Genomic DNA, 16532 nt, shown 5'->3' with positions numbered 1-16532 from the left:
ACTATGTGGCAGGAAAATTGCTAGTTAGGGGGATGGGGGTAATTTTCTCGATATGATAATGAAGGTTGCTTTCCTTCTTCTCTCCACCCTGCTTTTAAATAATGAATCCAGCATTAAGGGTGTGGGGCAGGTGGCAATGACCTGTGAGGTCGGGATCCCTGCTTTCAGCTCACAGGCCGGGGGGCAGGAAAAGGGTCTAATTAGCTGTACTGGTGCCAGGCTGCTCCCTGCTTGGGTCGTCAACAAGCCTGGAACCCCAAAAGCACCACCAGCATCACGAGCTAACAGACAGGTGCCTCCACCCAGCTGCGGCAGTAGGTTTTTGTCCTGTTGTGCCAAGTGGCCACGAGAGGGGACTGAAGATTGACACTGGGCAAATGCCCGTCCCCTTGGTGGCTGCAATGGGCAGAGAACTCAGAGCTGCCCATGGACGATATGCGCCAGCCCAAGGGCAGAAATGGGGAGTTCAAAGGTTGCCCAGATACCCTTAACTCTGCCCCTCCTCTGCACTGTCCTCATCTAGCTGGGAACCTAATGCCCGGAACCCCTGGGAACTACAAACCCCAGGCTGCAACAGGGCTGAAACTGACAGGATGAGACAGAGAGATTCCCCCTCCATCCATAAAAGGAGGCATCAGGAGCCAGTAGCCTGGGACGCAGGACACTTGGGTTCTGTCTCCACCTCTGACCCGCTAGGTACCTTGGGAAATTCATTTCCCCTCTCTGTGCCTCAGTTTCACCTTCCACCACTTGTCTATGTAAAGTGTCAGCTCTCTGGGGCAGGGGCTGTGCCGGGCCTGGCACAACGGGGCCCTGATCTCAGCTGGGGTCTGTGCAGCGCCTGGCACAATGGGGCCCTGATCTCAGCTGGGGTCTGTGCAGCGCCCGACACAACGGGACCCTGATCTCTGTAGGGGTCCGTGCAGCGCCCGGCACAACGGGGCCCTGATCTCTGTCGGGGTCCGTGCAGCGCCTGGCACAACGGGGCCCTGATCTCAGCTGGGGACTGTGCAGTGCCCGGCACAACGGGGCCTTGATCTCAGCTGGGGTCTGTGCAGCGCCTGGCACAACGGGGCCCTGATCTCAGCTGGGGTCTGTGCAGTGCCCGGCACAATGGGGCCCTGATCTCAGCTGGGATCTGTGCAGCGCCCGGCACAATGGGGCCCTGATCTCAGCTGGGGTCTCTAGATGTTACCATAACACACCTAATTAATGTCCTGGGAAGTCAAGTGGGGGGAAAGTCTCCATTGCTCCTAGAAACCCTGATGAAGTGGGGAACAACCCTGCAGATCTGTCCGGTTCCTTTCTAGCTCCTGATCCAGCGACAGGGCCCGGAACCCGCCCTGCAGGAGAGCGAACCTGTGCCCAGGGGCCCCGCCAGGCCCATGGCAGGGCCCCGTGGCTGTGATACAGGACGGCGTGGGCCCGCGAGCCATTCCCTGGGGAGGGGGCGTGACTGGATTGCGAACGGCTGCCCACACCATGCGGGCAGCACTGGACTCAGACCCACCATCGTCAGCACCCCACTGCACAAACCCTGACCGAGATCAGGGCCCCCATTGTGCCGGGCGCTGCACAGACCCCGACCGAGATCAGGGCCGCATCGTGCCGGGCACTGCACAGACCCTGATTGAGATCAGGGCCCAGTTGTGCCGGGCACTGCACAGACTCCAACCGAGATCAGGGCCCCGTTGTGCTGGAGGTGAATGAAGTTGAGTGGGTAGTGGTGGTGGGAGGAGCCAGGACTCCTGGGTTCTGTCCCCAGCTCTGGGAGGGGAGTGGTGTTTAGTGGTTAGATGGGGGGGGGGCTGGGGATCAGAACTCCTAGGTTTCCTCGCAAGCTGCGCCTTTCTGCATGACCTTGGGCAAGTCACTTCCTCGTCCCGTGCCTCAGTTTCCCTCCCCGTGCGACAGCACTGACTCTGAGCTCACAAGCATTGGCTCAGTCCTGTCTGAGAAGCGCTTTGGGGCCCTCTGATGGGCCACGCGCAGCTAATTAACCATCGATAATACACACAGCCCCCGGCTGGCTTTTGCAGGGACTCCCCTCGCTCAGCGTTGGTCAATTTTTATAGTCCTGCTTCACAGGCTTCCCTGCCACTCAATGACCCTGGAGTCTTAAAGGGCCAGTGTCATGCAGAGGCCCAGCTGAACGGTGGCAGGGGTCTGGGGGGACACCAGGAGCTGTGCGTGCTGGAGGCTGCGTTTATGTTTGCCCCTGGCCTTAGCTTAACCGCTCCGACCGCTGAGACAACACAGGCGCAAAGCAGCGCAGGCCGTGGCTGTGAGGCCTAGTGGGCGGGGATGCTCGGGCATGAAACCTGGGGTTTATTCCTGGCTTGGCTGCTGCCTGGCTGGGCGACCTTGGGCAAACCCCTCCCCTCTCTGTGCCTCAGTTTCTCCACCCACCCTAGGTCTGTTCAGGCTGGCAGCTCTTCGAGGCCGGGACTCTCTCGCTCAGTGTCTCTGCAGCACCTGGCACCCCACTCTTGGCTGGCACCCCCCTAATACACCTAATATTAAGATCTAGGCCCTGAATGCCAAACAGCACTCCCAGCGGGGTTCTACTACTTCAGCTAAACGGGGAACTCTCTTCACTGGCAGCAGTAGTAGGCTATTATCCTCTTATGTGAACCTCCTGGGTTCTCCCCTGGCTTGGGGGAGGGGGGTTCTAGTGGTTGGGGGCAGGGCTGAGAGTCAGGACGTCTGGGTTCTATCCCCAGCTCTGGGAGGGGAGTGAGGTCTAATGGTTAGAGCAGGGGCGGGATGGGAATCAGGACTCCTGGGTTTGTCCTCAGCTGTACCTCCTCCTATGGCTTTGGGACAACACACCAGAAGCCAAGAGGAAGCGGGAATGAAGCTGCGACAATCACAGCTGGCAGGTGAAAAATCCCAAGTGCAGAACCAGGATTCGAACCTTCAATCTTCTGGTCCCCGAGCAGGTGCATCGTCCTCTAGGGAGCGGCACTCCCAGGGCTCTTGCCCCACAGCCCTCAGCCCTAGAGGGAGCTGCTGCATGCAGCCCAAAGCCACTTCTGTGCCCCCGTACGAGCGGCCAAATCCAGCACGGTGCCCGGGTCGGGGGTTGGGTTTCCTTGGGCTGAAATTCGATTAGGGCATTTTCCAAACTCTTACAGCCCTTGTGGACTCCGGCCAAATTAAACGGGGACCGTGCTTCCCGGCCCGGCACCAGCCAATTATCTCCCTAATCAAGTCTGCGCTGGGTTATCATATCAATTAGCCACTGCCTTGGACGGGAGCTGGGCTGCGAGACGGGCAATGCCACGGCTGGAGGGAGGGGGCGGGAGGGGTGTGTGGAGAAACCACAGAGGGGCAGGGGGGACGGGACGGGGGACGGAGGGTGGGGAGGGTGATTGAATGAGGAGCGGTGAGAGATGATGGAAGATGGCAGAGGGACAAGAATTATCTCAGCCATTTCTCTAGTGCTGCTCATCTCAACCGCTGGACACACGTAACGGGGAGCGCACCCTGGCCTACTCCCCGGCTGGCAGAACCGACCCCTAGCTCCCCTGTAGTCAATGGGCTGGATCCCCAACGGGTGTAAAGCTGTGTCACTCTGCTGGAGTCGACGGGGCCAGATCCCCAGCTATGGGCCAGCTCCCAGGGCCTCTACTTCTGGGGTGACTCAGTGTCACCATCGGAATGATCTGAAGGTCACTGGTGTCAGCGCCTGCCTGAGTCTGCAGAGAGCCTCAACCAGTTGCTGGGAGAAAGGTGACAGCCCCAGCCATCGTGGAGACAAGATACAGGGTGAGATGGGCCCGTTGCTCTGCTCCATGGGGCTGTGGAGGGGGAGGCAGGAAAGACAATGGGCTAAAGCATCTTGCCAGGGCCATGTGCTCAGAAAAAGAGGAGGGAGGGTCTCATGGTGCTAGGCTGGGACTCAGGAGGTCTGGGTTCAGTTCCTGGGTCTGCCATTGACTCACTGGGTGACTTTGGACCAGAGGCTTCACCGCTCTGTGCCTCAGTTTCTCCACCTACAAAAGGGAGATAATCCTCCCTTTGTTTAAACTGGAAACTCTTTGGGTCAGGGAGGGACAGTCTCTCATTGCATGTCTGGGCAGCGCCCGGCCCAGCGCGGCCCCCGATCTCGGGCTCCGGGCAGCACCCGGCCCAGCGGGGCCCCCGATCTCAGCTGGAACCTAAATGCTGCAGATATCTAAACAACACCCCAATGGTCTGCCAGCGGCAGGTTCTGAGGGGGTGGCCTGGGGGGCTGACAGGGGTAGGAGCTCAGAACGGCTCTGTTTCATCCCAAGTCAATGGGTCCAGCTCCCCAGCTGAGGTCCCTGGGCATCGCTCCGTTGGAGTCAATGGGGCAGATCCCTTGCTGGGGTGAATTGCTGGATCCTGCTCTCTGAAGGGGCCCCTAGTGTCCGAGAGATCCGATCCCGAGCTGGGATCCACCTCATCCCGGCCACGGGCGTGATCAGGGAAGCTGAGCAGGGAGAGTGAGGGACCTGAGGGCAGCAGATTATGGGCACCAGAGGAGAGATGGGGGGGGCCTAACAGCAAATGTGGGGTGAAGTTCCTCATTTCCCTCTCTCTCTGCTGTAACCTTGCTCCACCCCCCCCCAGCGTAGACAATGCCCCCCGCCCCAACAGAACAGCATTCAGAGCGCTCGAGGGCTTAAAACCAGCCTCAAGGTGGGAGCAGGCCCAGCACCTTCGCCCCAGTGGGATGGGGTGAGACGGGGAACAGGACAGGGTTCATCCTTGGGTTTAATCCAAGAGGATCCATGTGGTTTTGTTGGGCAAATCTTTGGGGGATAGGTAGATAGATAGATAGATAGATAGATAGGTAGATAGAGGGGGTGGATGGGGATAGATAGATAGATAGATAGATAGATAGGTAGATAGAGGGGGTGGATGGGGATAGATAGATAGGTAGATAGATAGGTAGATAGAGGGGGTGGATGGGGATAGATAGATAGATAGATAGATAGATAGATAGATAGATAGATAGAGGGGGTGGATGGGGATAGATAGATAGATAGATAGATAGGTAGATAGATAGAGGGGGTGGATGGGGATAGATAGATAGATAGATAGAGGGGGTGGATGGGGATAGATAGATAGATAGATAGATAGATAGATGGGGTGGATGGGGATAGATAGATAGATAGATAGATAGATAGATAGATGGGGTGGATGGGGATAGATAGATAGATAGATAGATAGATAGATAGATAGATAGAGGGGTGGATGGGGATAGATAGACAGATAGATAGGTAGATAGGGAGGTGCCTGGGGGTGGATGGGTGGACACAGAAATAGATGGAGGTATAACAGGGTGGGTGGGTACTAGGGTAACCAGATGTCCCAATTTTATAGGGACAGTCCTGATATGTGGGACTTTGTCCTATATAGGTGTCTATTCCCCCCCCCCCCCGGTCCTGATTTTTCACACTTGCTGTCTGGCCACCCTAGCTGGGTACAGCAATAGGTGGTGGTATATGGGGATGGACAGATACAGAGGTGGGGTGGGTGGATGGAGGGGTGGGTGGGTGGACAGACAAATACAGAGGGGGGTGGGACGGGGATGGATGGGTGAATAGACACAGAGATCAAGGGGTGGGGGGGAATGCGGGGGACAGATACAGAGACGGGGTGGGGTGGGGGATGGGTTGGGCGGATAGATACAGAGATCAAGGGGTGTGCGGGGGATGGGTGGACAAAGATGGGGTGGGGTGGGGGATGGGTGGGTGGACAGATACAGAGATGGGGTGGGGGATGGGTGGATGGACGGAGACGGGGTGGGGTGGGGGATGGGTGGGCAGATAGATACAGAGATCGAGGGGTGTGGGGGGGGAATGGACAGAGATGGGGTGGGGTGGGGGATGGGTGGGCGGATAGATACAGAGATCGAGGGGTGTGGGGAGGGATGGGGGAATGGACGGAGACAGGGTGGGGTGGGGGACAGGTGGGTGGACAGATACAGAGATGGGGTGGGTGGGGGATGGGTGGATGGACGGAGATGGGGTGGGGTGGGGGATGGGTAGGCAGATAGATACAGAGATCGAGGGGTGTGTTGGGGGGTGGATGGACAGAGATGGGGTGGGGTGGGGGATGGGTGGGCGGATAGATACAGAGATCGAGGGGTGTGGGGGGGGATGGGAGAATGGATGGAGACAGGGTGGGGTGGGGGACAGGTGGGTGGACAGATACAGAGATGGGGTGGGTGGGGGATGGATGGATGGACGGAGATGGGGTGGGGTGGGGGATGGGTATGCGGATAGATACAGAGATCAAGGGGTGGGTGGGGGATGGGGGGATGGGCGGAGACGGGGTGGGGTGGGGGATGGGTGGGCGGATAGATACAGAGATCAAGGGGTGTGGGGGGGATGGGCGGAGACGGGGTGGGGTGGGGGATGGGTGGGCGGATAGATACAGAGATGGGGGGGTACAGCGGCATTGGAACAATCTGTATAGTGGGGGTGCCGAGAGCCATTGAACCAAACTGTAAACCCTGTACGTGATGGAAAGCACTTCAAGCCAGGGGGCACTGCCGCCCCCCCCGCCGCCCCCCTAGCTCCAGCCTCCTCCCCTGCCCAGGGGTGGGGGAGCGAGCGAGCCGATAACATGGCGATGGGGAGATCCGTGGAGAGGCAGAGCCCAGCAGTTCTCTCCCATCCCTAATTTCTGTCTCTCTCCCGCTGTCTGATGCTCCCTCCCCCGCCCCCGGCGCCCCACCCCGATGTGATTCCAAACTGGTGAGCCACCCCCCAAAATCATCTGCCTGGGCAGGGGCGGGGAGCTGGCCCCGAGATGTGTGTGCATCAGCCGATGGGGTGGCCGTAATGCATTCAGCACTACCGCAGGAGGCCCCCTGGGAAATATCCCCCCCACCTCCTCGCCCGCCGGAGCTGGGCGCCAGGCAGGTAGTGCGGCTCCAGAAACCAATGGCAGACGCCCCCGCTCTGTCGCCGGCTAAATAATAACCATGAAAAGAAGGGCGGAGCGGATCGGCCCCCCCGGATTCCGGAATTGGGGCTAAAATCGCCACCTCTGCCAACCACACCCCAAAATCGCCTCCCTCCTGGCCCTGTCTGTCTGCAGAATCACCCCTGGATGGCAGGCACTGGCCGGAGGGGGGGGGGGCATTGAACGTCTCCCCCGGAAATGAAGACTCGAGGTGTTGGGGGCCGGGGGTTGGTAACCAGCTGGGATCCCTCCGCTCCGGGGTGCTAACTGCCTTCTCTGACTGTGGCATGACACCCCTCCACCCCCACCCCCACCCCCGCGTGGGGCATCGGGGCTGGCTTCCCAGGGCAGATGCTTCAGGACAGGGGGAGATGGCGGCTGAGATGAGGCCGTGGGCTCTCAGCTCCTGGGGTTTTTTTCTTTCTGCAATGTCTGTTTTGGGCGTTCCCGGGGGTGGGGGTGGATTCACTACAACAGGTCGTGGGCGCAGGGTGCAGGCTCTGGCCAGAGGACAGCCCCTGGCCCGGGCAGATGCAGCATGAGAAGCAGAAGGGCGGATGCTCATACCCAGGCAGCTCCCATTGCGTGATGGCTGATTGACACCAGCTGGGGGTCTGGCCCACTTGTCTGCTGCACCAAAGCCTGCCCCACGGGAGCCCCTTTCCCCACACCTCAGACCGTACAGGTCTAGGTTGGATTTTAGAAAACACTATTTCACTAGGAGGGTGGTGAAGCACTGGAACGGGTTCCCTAGGGAGGTGGTGGAATCTCCTTCCTTAGAGGTTTTTAAGGCCCGGCTTGGGATGATTTAGTCAGGGTTGGTCCTGCTTGGAGCAGGGGGTTGGACTTGATGACCTCCTGAGGTCCCTTCCAACCCTAATCTTCTGTGAGTCTATGGGTTGTCATGAAAACACCCAGTGCATTTTATAATGGGGTGAAATTCTCAAGGCCTCGGCAAACCCAAGTCCTAGATTTCCAGGTTCAGGGAGACTGTTCTGATCAGCCAGTCTGACCTCTTGACTTCTTCCAGGCCACGGACTCTACCCAAGTTCTCCTGCACTGAGCCCAGGAACTTGGAGGGGGGGATGCCTGTGGAACTCATTGCCACCAGAACCCCCTGTTCCAAGAAGAACTGGACAATTATACAGAATAGGAGACTTTCCCGTGGAACAATAACAAGAATTAAAACAGACCCAAGATGCAGGGCAGGGATCTATAGCCTTGAGCCAAATGCTACTTACTATTTGGGGAAACATTCCTTGGGGTCAGGCGGTCCTAGAATTACCCTACTAGGGGTCTCCTTATGGCCACCGTTGCAGACGGGATACCGGGCTAGATGGGCCCCTGATCTAAAACAAGATGGTGATTCCTGCATGTGAACTAGCACCAGACAAGCAAGCTTCCTTTCCCTTGTGCAATTAACCCACTGGGCACTGGAGGGCTGCCCCCACCCCAGCTCCCACTGGAAATTCAGCCCCTAAATCTGCCTGCAGGGAGGGAGGTGGTGATGTTTGCCGAGTGCCACCTAATATGGCTCTGTGGGCTGCACTGCAAGCGTCCGGCATTGAACACAGCCCTATCGAGATGCCCAGGCTAAACGGGGGAGTTGCCCTTCACTGCAGCAGTACTAAGGCTTTTATCCTCTGCTTCATTTACACTTCACCACCATAGCTGGAATTATTATTACTGCGGCAGCTCCTAGAGAGACCAAGATCAGGGCCCCTGTTGTGCTGGGTGCTGCACAGACACAGAGTGAAAGACAGGCCCTGCCCCAAAAAGCTCACAGTCCCTGAAGGGAAACTGAGGCATGGAGCAGGGATGTGATTGGTAGGAGGCGGCAGCAGGGCACACACACAGCCTACTTCAACCCACAGGAGCGGGGGTGTATTTTCACCTCCCACCCCAGCCCCAGGACAGTTCCCAAGAGGAGGAGCCAATCTTAGCCCCGCCCATGAAAGCAAGACCCTGTCACTTTAGGACCTGACAGGGGTGCAGTGTAACCCTCCATGGCTGAGTCCAGACTGGGATTTAGGGGAGCCCCCTAGTGGCAACACCAGGCAGCACAGGCTGGGCAGCCAGAGGGGACCGCAGGGTCATGAGTGATGATCCAGCCGTGCCCTGGCTACGCCACTCGGGGGAGCAGGAGGCTTTGGTACCTCGGGCTGTGCAGTGGACCCCTGCTCGTGGTACCAAGGGAAAGTGACCCGGCGGGGGAGCAGGGAGTCCTATGGCTGCCACAGGGCACCTGGCACGGGGGGTCCCAGCTCCACTCGCAGGCAGTGCCGGGCGGGGATTAGCAGAGATTGGCACTCACAGCTGAATCACATGGTGTAGGGAGCGTCCTAAAGACTGAGGGGCTGGGCGGCATCTGTGAAGGGGAAGGAAGTTCGGGGGGGGGTGTATTCAAAGGGTGTGTGGGGTGCAGCAGGCATGCGTCAGTCACATTCCCTTCCTCTGCTTTTCCCGGGGGATGTGCAGCCCTTTGGTTGGCAGCCATGTGAGTTTGCTGGTCTGGCCTCGGAAGAGCCAGGAATAGAACCCAGGAGTCCTGGGCCCCAGCTCTAACCGCTAGACACCACTGCCTTCCCAGAGCTGGGGACGGAACCCAGGAGTCCCCGTGCCTCACTTCTCTAGCCGCTAGACACCACTGCCTTTGGCACCCCCACTCTTCTGCCAGTTTGGGGCTGCCCACCCATTGCACCCCCCGCTGGCTACTGACTGCAGGAGTCCTGGCTGCCAGCCTCCCCCTGTTCTAACCCCCAGACCACAGGGCAGGGAGCAGAGAACCCAGGAGTCCTGGCTCTCTGGAGCTCGGGATCCAGAACTAGCAGGGGCAGTGCTTGGAGACCAGTTTATCCAGACACCTCCCTACTCAAAGTCTAAGATAAAACAGGCCTCCACTCCCTCCCTGGTTCTGTGGAACCCAACTCAGTTTGATCCAGATCCTGGTTCCTATGAACTCTCCTCTACACCCCCAAACCAGTGGGACTGATCCAGATGTGGTGGAGGGGGGCTTTGTAAGGTCAGAGCCTCCTCCTCCCTCCCCCAAACAGCTCTGTCAGGCCAGATGGGAGGGACTTTCCCACAGGGGTGGGGTGGTGCTCTGTGAGTTATATCTCCTGGGGAGAGGCTCCAGTTACCCCTCCCCCCAAGGTCCCCAGTCAGCAAGGAGGTCCTTGTGACCCACTCTGAGGGCATGAGGGGCAACCCAGCCCACAGGGAGCCCCCTCCCTGCCCCACATGCCAAAAGCCTTGGCGGGAGGGGGTGGGGGAGGAAGACCCCAGGCAAGGAGTCAGGACTTGTGGGTTCACAGCCTGGCTCTGCTACTGACTCCCTGCATGACCTTGGGCCAGTCCCTGCAGCTAGCTCTGTGCCTCGGTTTCCGCATCTGTAAAATGGGAACAAGTGTCTGTCCTCTCCCCATCTGTACAGACTGGGAGTTTTTCAGGGCAGGGACTGGCGCAATGGGGTCAGCCATCCCCGACCTCAGCGGGCACCTTGAGACCCAGCAATAACCTGCCTCTGAAGCAATGAGCAAATTACTGTGTGTTGCCTTAATATTCACTGCCCAGCTTGGGGGGGGGTGGTGTTTTGTGCATCCTGGGGGGTGTCAAGCTGGAGTTTGGCCCAGCAGCCCCTCCCCTGCACAATTTGCCTGTGGGGGCAGAAAGCAAATCGCCAGAGCCGGACAGCTTGGGCGGGGGGAGGGCTGTCATGACACGAGGGGGGGCTGACCAGGGGCCGGGACCATGGGACAAAATTCAGCATCTCTCTCCCGAAGGAACCTCTCCCCAGCAGTGAACTGGGCTCCAGGGTCCCAGCCCTGCTGCCTGGTTAATATTCCAGAGGCATCTACCCCCCACCCCCGGCCACCACCCTGGGGTGGGAGAAGCCAGGGGATATTTTTAAGGCTTTTGTGGGGGGGAGGGGAGCCAGAGAGACCAATGCATGGCACTGGGAAGCTCCCCCCTTCCCCAACAGTGTGCCTATCTTGGGGCATTGGTCCCCTCCACTGGGGGGTACAGTGGGGGAGCCCCCCATGTACCACCTCCCCAGCAGATGGCAGGGGGCCAACTCCCCCAACCAGCTCCCTCCTGCAACATCCCACGCCCTCCTTCTGCTCGTTGGGGTGCGTGTGTGTGTGTGGGGAGATCTCCAGGGACCCCCACGATAACCCCCTCATCCTCAATTTCCTCCCCCCGAAGCAATTACTCCCACCCCATCCGCCGGCAAATCGCCATTTTATTATGAAAACCCAGGGCGAATTTGATTTTGGGTGGGAGGGGGGGGGCGTTTGCAATTGGAGGAGGGGGCTTGAGATCCTAGATGGGGGCGAAATCCAGGAAATGCCATTAACCTGGGGCGGGGGTGGGAGTGAGGGAACCGGGAGGCTGAGCGTAGTAACAGGGTTTTCTGTCCACTCATCCATCTCTCCCTCCCTCCATCCCTCCCTCCTTCTAGCCATCCTCGCTCTGGGGCTAAGCCCCCCAGAGAGCGTCCGGTCCCATCCCCCCCCCCCGCTTTGGGGTGCGGGGGAAGCAGCTATGTACCCTGTTTCTTCCCCCCCCCCAATCGAGGGTGGGGGGAAGGTCAGCAGAGGCGGCCCAGCGGGGTGCACTAGATCCACGGACCCAGCCGGAGATGCGGGGACCCTCTCCCCCAAAACCCAAACGGGCTTTAAAGGAGCCACCCCGGGCTCGTCCCCCCCCCACCCCCATCGGCGGAATTTTTGGACTCGATCCTTTAAAGAAACCCAACACACACAGCCACGGCTGCAGAGATCCCCCCCCCGTACGCCACCCCCACCCCCACCCACGTCGGACGCGCCACCGATCTCAGGGCCAAGGCTGAGTGTGTGTGTGTGTGGGGGGGGGTACACCGGGGTCTAGGGCTTTTGTGAGGGGGGGTGGGCAAAGGAGGTGATATAATTGCGGGTGCAGTGGGGGAGGAGGGGCTCCGATCTCTCTGTATTAACCGCCTCCTCGCTTTGTTTACTTCTCTCTGGGCCGGATCCTGCTGTATTCCGACGTCAATCCGGATTGAGACATGCCAAGGGGGCCGAATCCTTCCCCGCACCATGGAGTCCCTTCCCCATTTACTGGGCGTGGGGGAAGGGGAAGACAGCAGAACCTACCCCTCCCCCCCGTGTAAGGGGAGCAGGATCGGGCCCCTCCCCCGCGCCAAAAGGTGAGGCCGCCCCGGTTCCAGCCACACAGGCCGGTCGGGGGGGGGATAAAGGGGCGCCCCACCCCATTTTAAGGGGGTGGCCAATTCAACGCCCCCCCAAATCAGGATTGGCCCCAGGGCTGGGTGCTGGGCGCTGGGCACAGCTCTTCCGCACCCTACGGCTGGCAACAGCCCCCACCCCTCCCTTATTAGCCATTCCGCCCGCATCCTACCATCTTGGAAGGGTACATATGAACAAAGTGTGTCCCCTCTCCCCCGGATAAAGCCCGTTACATAAAGACACGTACTGGGGGGAGGGGGCTGCCCCAATCCCCTGTCCGAGCTGTTCTGTATCTATATCTATTCCTGCCCCCCCCCATCTCCCCGCAGCGAGAGGGGATCGAGAGTCACCCAGAGCTGGAAGAATTATTTCTGCCCTCCCCCTCCACAGATTACGGTACTCAGGGGTAATTCCCCCCCCCCCCACACACACACACCAGAAAATACTGCAGTAAGAGCGGATCGCGGGGTACCGGGCAGGTGGCTTTGTCTGCTGCACCCACCGATCAGACGCAGGGGCGCCCCCCTCCCCGCTACCAATTCTCCCGAGGAAAGGGGGGGGCGGATTTGGATGCATCCCTTCCTGCGAGCATCGCTGCTAGGAAGCGTGTGTCCCCCCCCCCCCCCCCCCCGCCCCCTTCCCTCTCCCGGGGACTGGCGCAAAACGATCCCTGTCTGGGAAAACAGGAGGAGGGAAAAAACACCAAACAGATGACAGCCCCCCCCTCTATTCCAGCTTGGGGGGGAAAGGTATCTGAGCAATGGGGGGGGTCCATATTTCCAGAGATCTGATCGCTCTGCCATTCCCATCGCCCCAACCCTCCCTCTCCCCCTTTTCCTGCCCCCCCGCTCACCTCTCCCCCCCCGGCCCCCTCCCCATCTCCCTGCAGCTTAGCACAGAACCCAAAGCGAGAGAGGGTCAATGGATCGGTTATTTACCTGGGGGGGGGGCTGTCAGATCTACCCCCCCCACCACCACCACACACACACACCAGTCGAGAAACAATCAAGCCAGTGACTTACCTTTAGCGATCCAGCCTCACTTCTCCTTCCAGCGGGCTGCTCCATTCAGCTAGTCCAATTCCACTCCGGCTCGAGACATTTCGCTTTCCTTGCCCCCCCTCGCCCTCCCTCCCCCCCCCACAAGGTGTTACGAAATCGGAGCGAGCGAGCGATGGAGATCGGTGGGCAGCGTCTGCCGAGCTAGGGCTGGATTCGGGGGTCGGCTCCAAGCTGGCGCGGATCGCTCCGGATCCTCTGCCCTGCAGTGTGCCGGGGCGGGGGTGTCCTCGGGTGGCTCGTTTTCCTCCCCGCTGGATGCTGCTCCGAAAGGATCCCCTCCCCCGCACACAAACACAGCAGAGGAAGGGGGAGAAAAATCGTCCAAGCCGGCCCTCCCCGCCTCCGAATAACCCCGATCCCCCCGCTCCAAAAAAAAAACAACCCCCCGGCTCTCAGGAAGTCTCCGCCGGGCGCCCAGTCCGCTCCAGCGCGGCCGGGGGGTGTCTCTGGCTAGATCCACGCGTGACAGGCAGTCCGGGCATACTGGGGAGCCAGCGTGCAAGCGAAATCAGCGCCGCCAGCCCTGCCCGCGCACACGCGGGGCGGGGTGGGGGGACCCCGCAATTCCACGGAGCAGGGGGGAGGTTCGGGGGCGTTTCTCTTCCTCCGGGGGTCGCCGTCTCCCGGACCTCGCAGCCGGGCAGCCCCGCTGGGCTCCGCCACCGTCGCCCCCCCCGCAGCGCCGGGAGGGGGGCGCAGGGCAGCTCCCCGCTCTTCCGCCCCTTCGGTAGCCCCGCGATCGGTGCCCCTCGGCCGCCGGCACCCCGGGGTGAGGCTGGGAGGCAGGGTCCCGGGCTGCAGGGATGGGAGGCTGGCCGGGAGGTCACGCCTGCTCCGCACCAGGCAGCAGCCGCCAGCCGGGCGCAGGCGTACGGTGGGGTGCGAGCGCCCCTCTGCCTCCCCCTCCGTCCTTCGGCCGGGCGGCTGCGGAGCGCCCCGCGGCACGGCACGGTCCGGGCACCGGGCAGCAATGGGGCGCCAGGGGCTTCATTCAGCGCTAGGGCTCAGCGAGACGGGAGGGAGGAAAAGCCGGAGTGGAGTCTGGGGAAGGTGGGAGGGAGGGGAGGGGCACACCTGGGGGGAGGGAAAAACCGGGGTGGATTCAGGGGGGAAGGAGGAAAGGGGCACACCTGGGGGGAGGGGAATAGCTGGGGTGGATTCAGGGGGGAAGGAGGAAAGGGGCACACCTGGGGGGAGGGGAATAGCTGGGGTGGATTGGGGAGGGGATGGAAAGGAGGAGCACACCTGGGGGGAGGGGAATAGCTGGGGTGGATTGAGGAGGGGATGGAAGGAAGGGGCACACCTGGGGGGAGGGGAATAGCTGGGGTGGATTGGGGAGGGGATGGAAGGAAGGGGCACACCTGGGGGGAGGGGAATAGCTGGGGTGGATTGGGGAGGGGATGGAAAGGAGGGGCACACCTGGGGGGAGGGGAATAGCTGGGGTGGATTCAGGGGGGAAGGAGGAAAGTGGCACACCTGGGGGGAGGGGAATAGCTGGGGTGGATTGGGGAGGGGATGGAAAGGAGGAGCACACCTGGGGGGAGGGGAATAGTTGGGGTGGATTGAGGAGGGGATGGAAAGGATGGGCACACCTGGGGGAGGGGAATAGCTGGGATGGACTGAGGAGGGGATGGAAGGGAGGGGCACACCTGGGGGAGGGGAATAGCTGGGATGGACTGAGGAGGGGATGGAAGGGAGGGGCACACCTGGGGGGAGGGGAATAGCTGGGGTGGATTGAGGAGGGGCTGGAGGGGAGGGGCACACCTGGGGGGAAGGGGAAGGAGGGAAAACTCGGACTGGGTTCCTATCTCTGGAAGGAGAGGGGAGCAATACACCTGGTGGGGATGGAGGAGGGGGCGGAGGAGGGACACAAAACACTGAAGCGAGTATCACCCATGGAAAGGGACGTGGGAAATACACCTGGAGCAGGTAAAGTGCAAAATCCGCACTGGATTCCTGAGCATGGGACTGGACAAAGAATAAACCGACTCCTCCCGGCTGGCCATGGGGAGGAGGCAGGTCCTAGTCTGGATTCCCAGCCCTGGAGATCTACTGCACAGACACCTGCGGGAGGCAGGGAGGAGACAAAACCTGGACTGGATCCCACCTGCTGGAGTGTAGGCTGCAGATACCCCTGAGTAACAGCCAGGATGAGATAAAACCTGATCTGGACTCTACAACATGGGAACGGATGGGAAAACTACACCTGATCAGCTGTGGAAAGGAGTCAAAATCTGGACTGGATATCTCCATTAAGGAATAGACCCTACAAAGTCACAGGACTGGCAGCTGGAAGAAGGCAAACCCAGGTCTGGATTCCAGGAGCTTGGGCTCTAGCAGAAGGGATTAAGGATAATCCAGTCCTGGGTGACCCCATAGACATATGGCAGGGCAGATATTCCAGAAGGGAGGCTAAACTGCACATGTATGTGGCTGTCTGGAGAGAAAACCTGGCCCGTATTCCAGAAGGGGATTCAAGGAGATGTAGGTGGAGTGACTATAGCAGCTGGGGTTACCCACAAACTCCTGCTAAACTGCAAAGTAATTTCCTCAGTTACCTTTTTCTTCTGTTTTATACACTTTGTGCCCATCAATCTGTAATAAAGATACAGAACGCCAGGCTATGCCATTTGAACCAGCATCATAAGGTGTCATTTTATTACTAGATAAAATCAATTGAGAAGAAATCCATTAAGATATAAAAAACTATATCAGACATTAAAGCTGTCTAACAGCATCCTCTAAGGTACCAGATCCAGTCAGCTGGAGGGAAGTTTAGTTTCCCAGGCAACCTGATCCCAAAAAGGATTGCAAATAGTTTGCAATAGAAGAGTAATCAATAAGATACCTTAGATATAAAGCCACAGGCCCCACTGGAGCACTGCGCTGCACCAAGGCGACAGAGAGGTGGATGAGATGGAGGAAAGTGAAGGGAGCAGAGGAAAGTGTAACAGGCCTCAAGTGCTCGTAGTGCTCTGGCATCTACGCTGGCCCTGCGCCTTGTGTTTGCATACTTTGGGGCCCAGGCTGTCACTCCAGAATTGGACTTTTTAGCCACTTGCGATGCTGCAGCTGGACATTCTAAGTGGCCTGGACTGATGCTCGCCCTGTTGTCATTTGAGATACACAGTTGCCATATATATATATATATATATATTCCCACACCTTGGTTAAAGCTGAGTTTGAACTAATCCAGGTAGATATGTAGCTACTTTACATCAGAGCTGTGTGTATAGATACATATATTTCGGAAAGGTGTTTGTTTTGTATTAAAGAAGCCGATACAGTCAAGTAGTAT

General features: G+C 59.3%; 1 protein-coding gene across 7 annotated transcripts in view; it reads right to left on the bottom strand.

Annotated features, from left to right (window-relative positions):
• ADGRL1 (adhesion G protein-coupled receptor L1) overlaps positions 1-14224 on the bottom strand; it is a 94690-nt gene extending 80466 nt beyond the window's left edge. For 5 of the 7 annotated variants that reach the window (XM_043532836.1, XM_043532837.1, XM_037887925.2 and 2 more), the window contains exon 1: positions 13196-14224. The gene's annotated coding sequence lies outside the window, so the exon portion shown is untranslated. The remainder of the gene's footprint in view (positions 1-13195) is intronic. The other 2 variants (XM_037887930.2, XM_043532838.1) reach the window with 1 other exon arrangement.
• Positions 14225-16532: the final 2308 nt, after the last annotated feature.

This window comes from Chelonia mydas, chromosome 20 (genome assembly GCF_015237465.2).
Source record: "Chelonia mydas isolate rCheMyd1 chromosome 20, rCheMyd1.pri.v2, whole genome shotgun sequence".
Classification (NCBI taxonomy): Eukaryota; Metazoa; Chordata; order Testudines; family Cheloniidae; genus Chelonia; species Chelonia mydas.
Note: the sequence above shows the minus strand (reverse complement) of the source record. Positions and strands in the feature narration are given on the sequence as shown.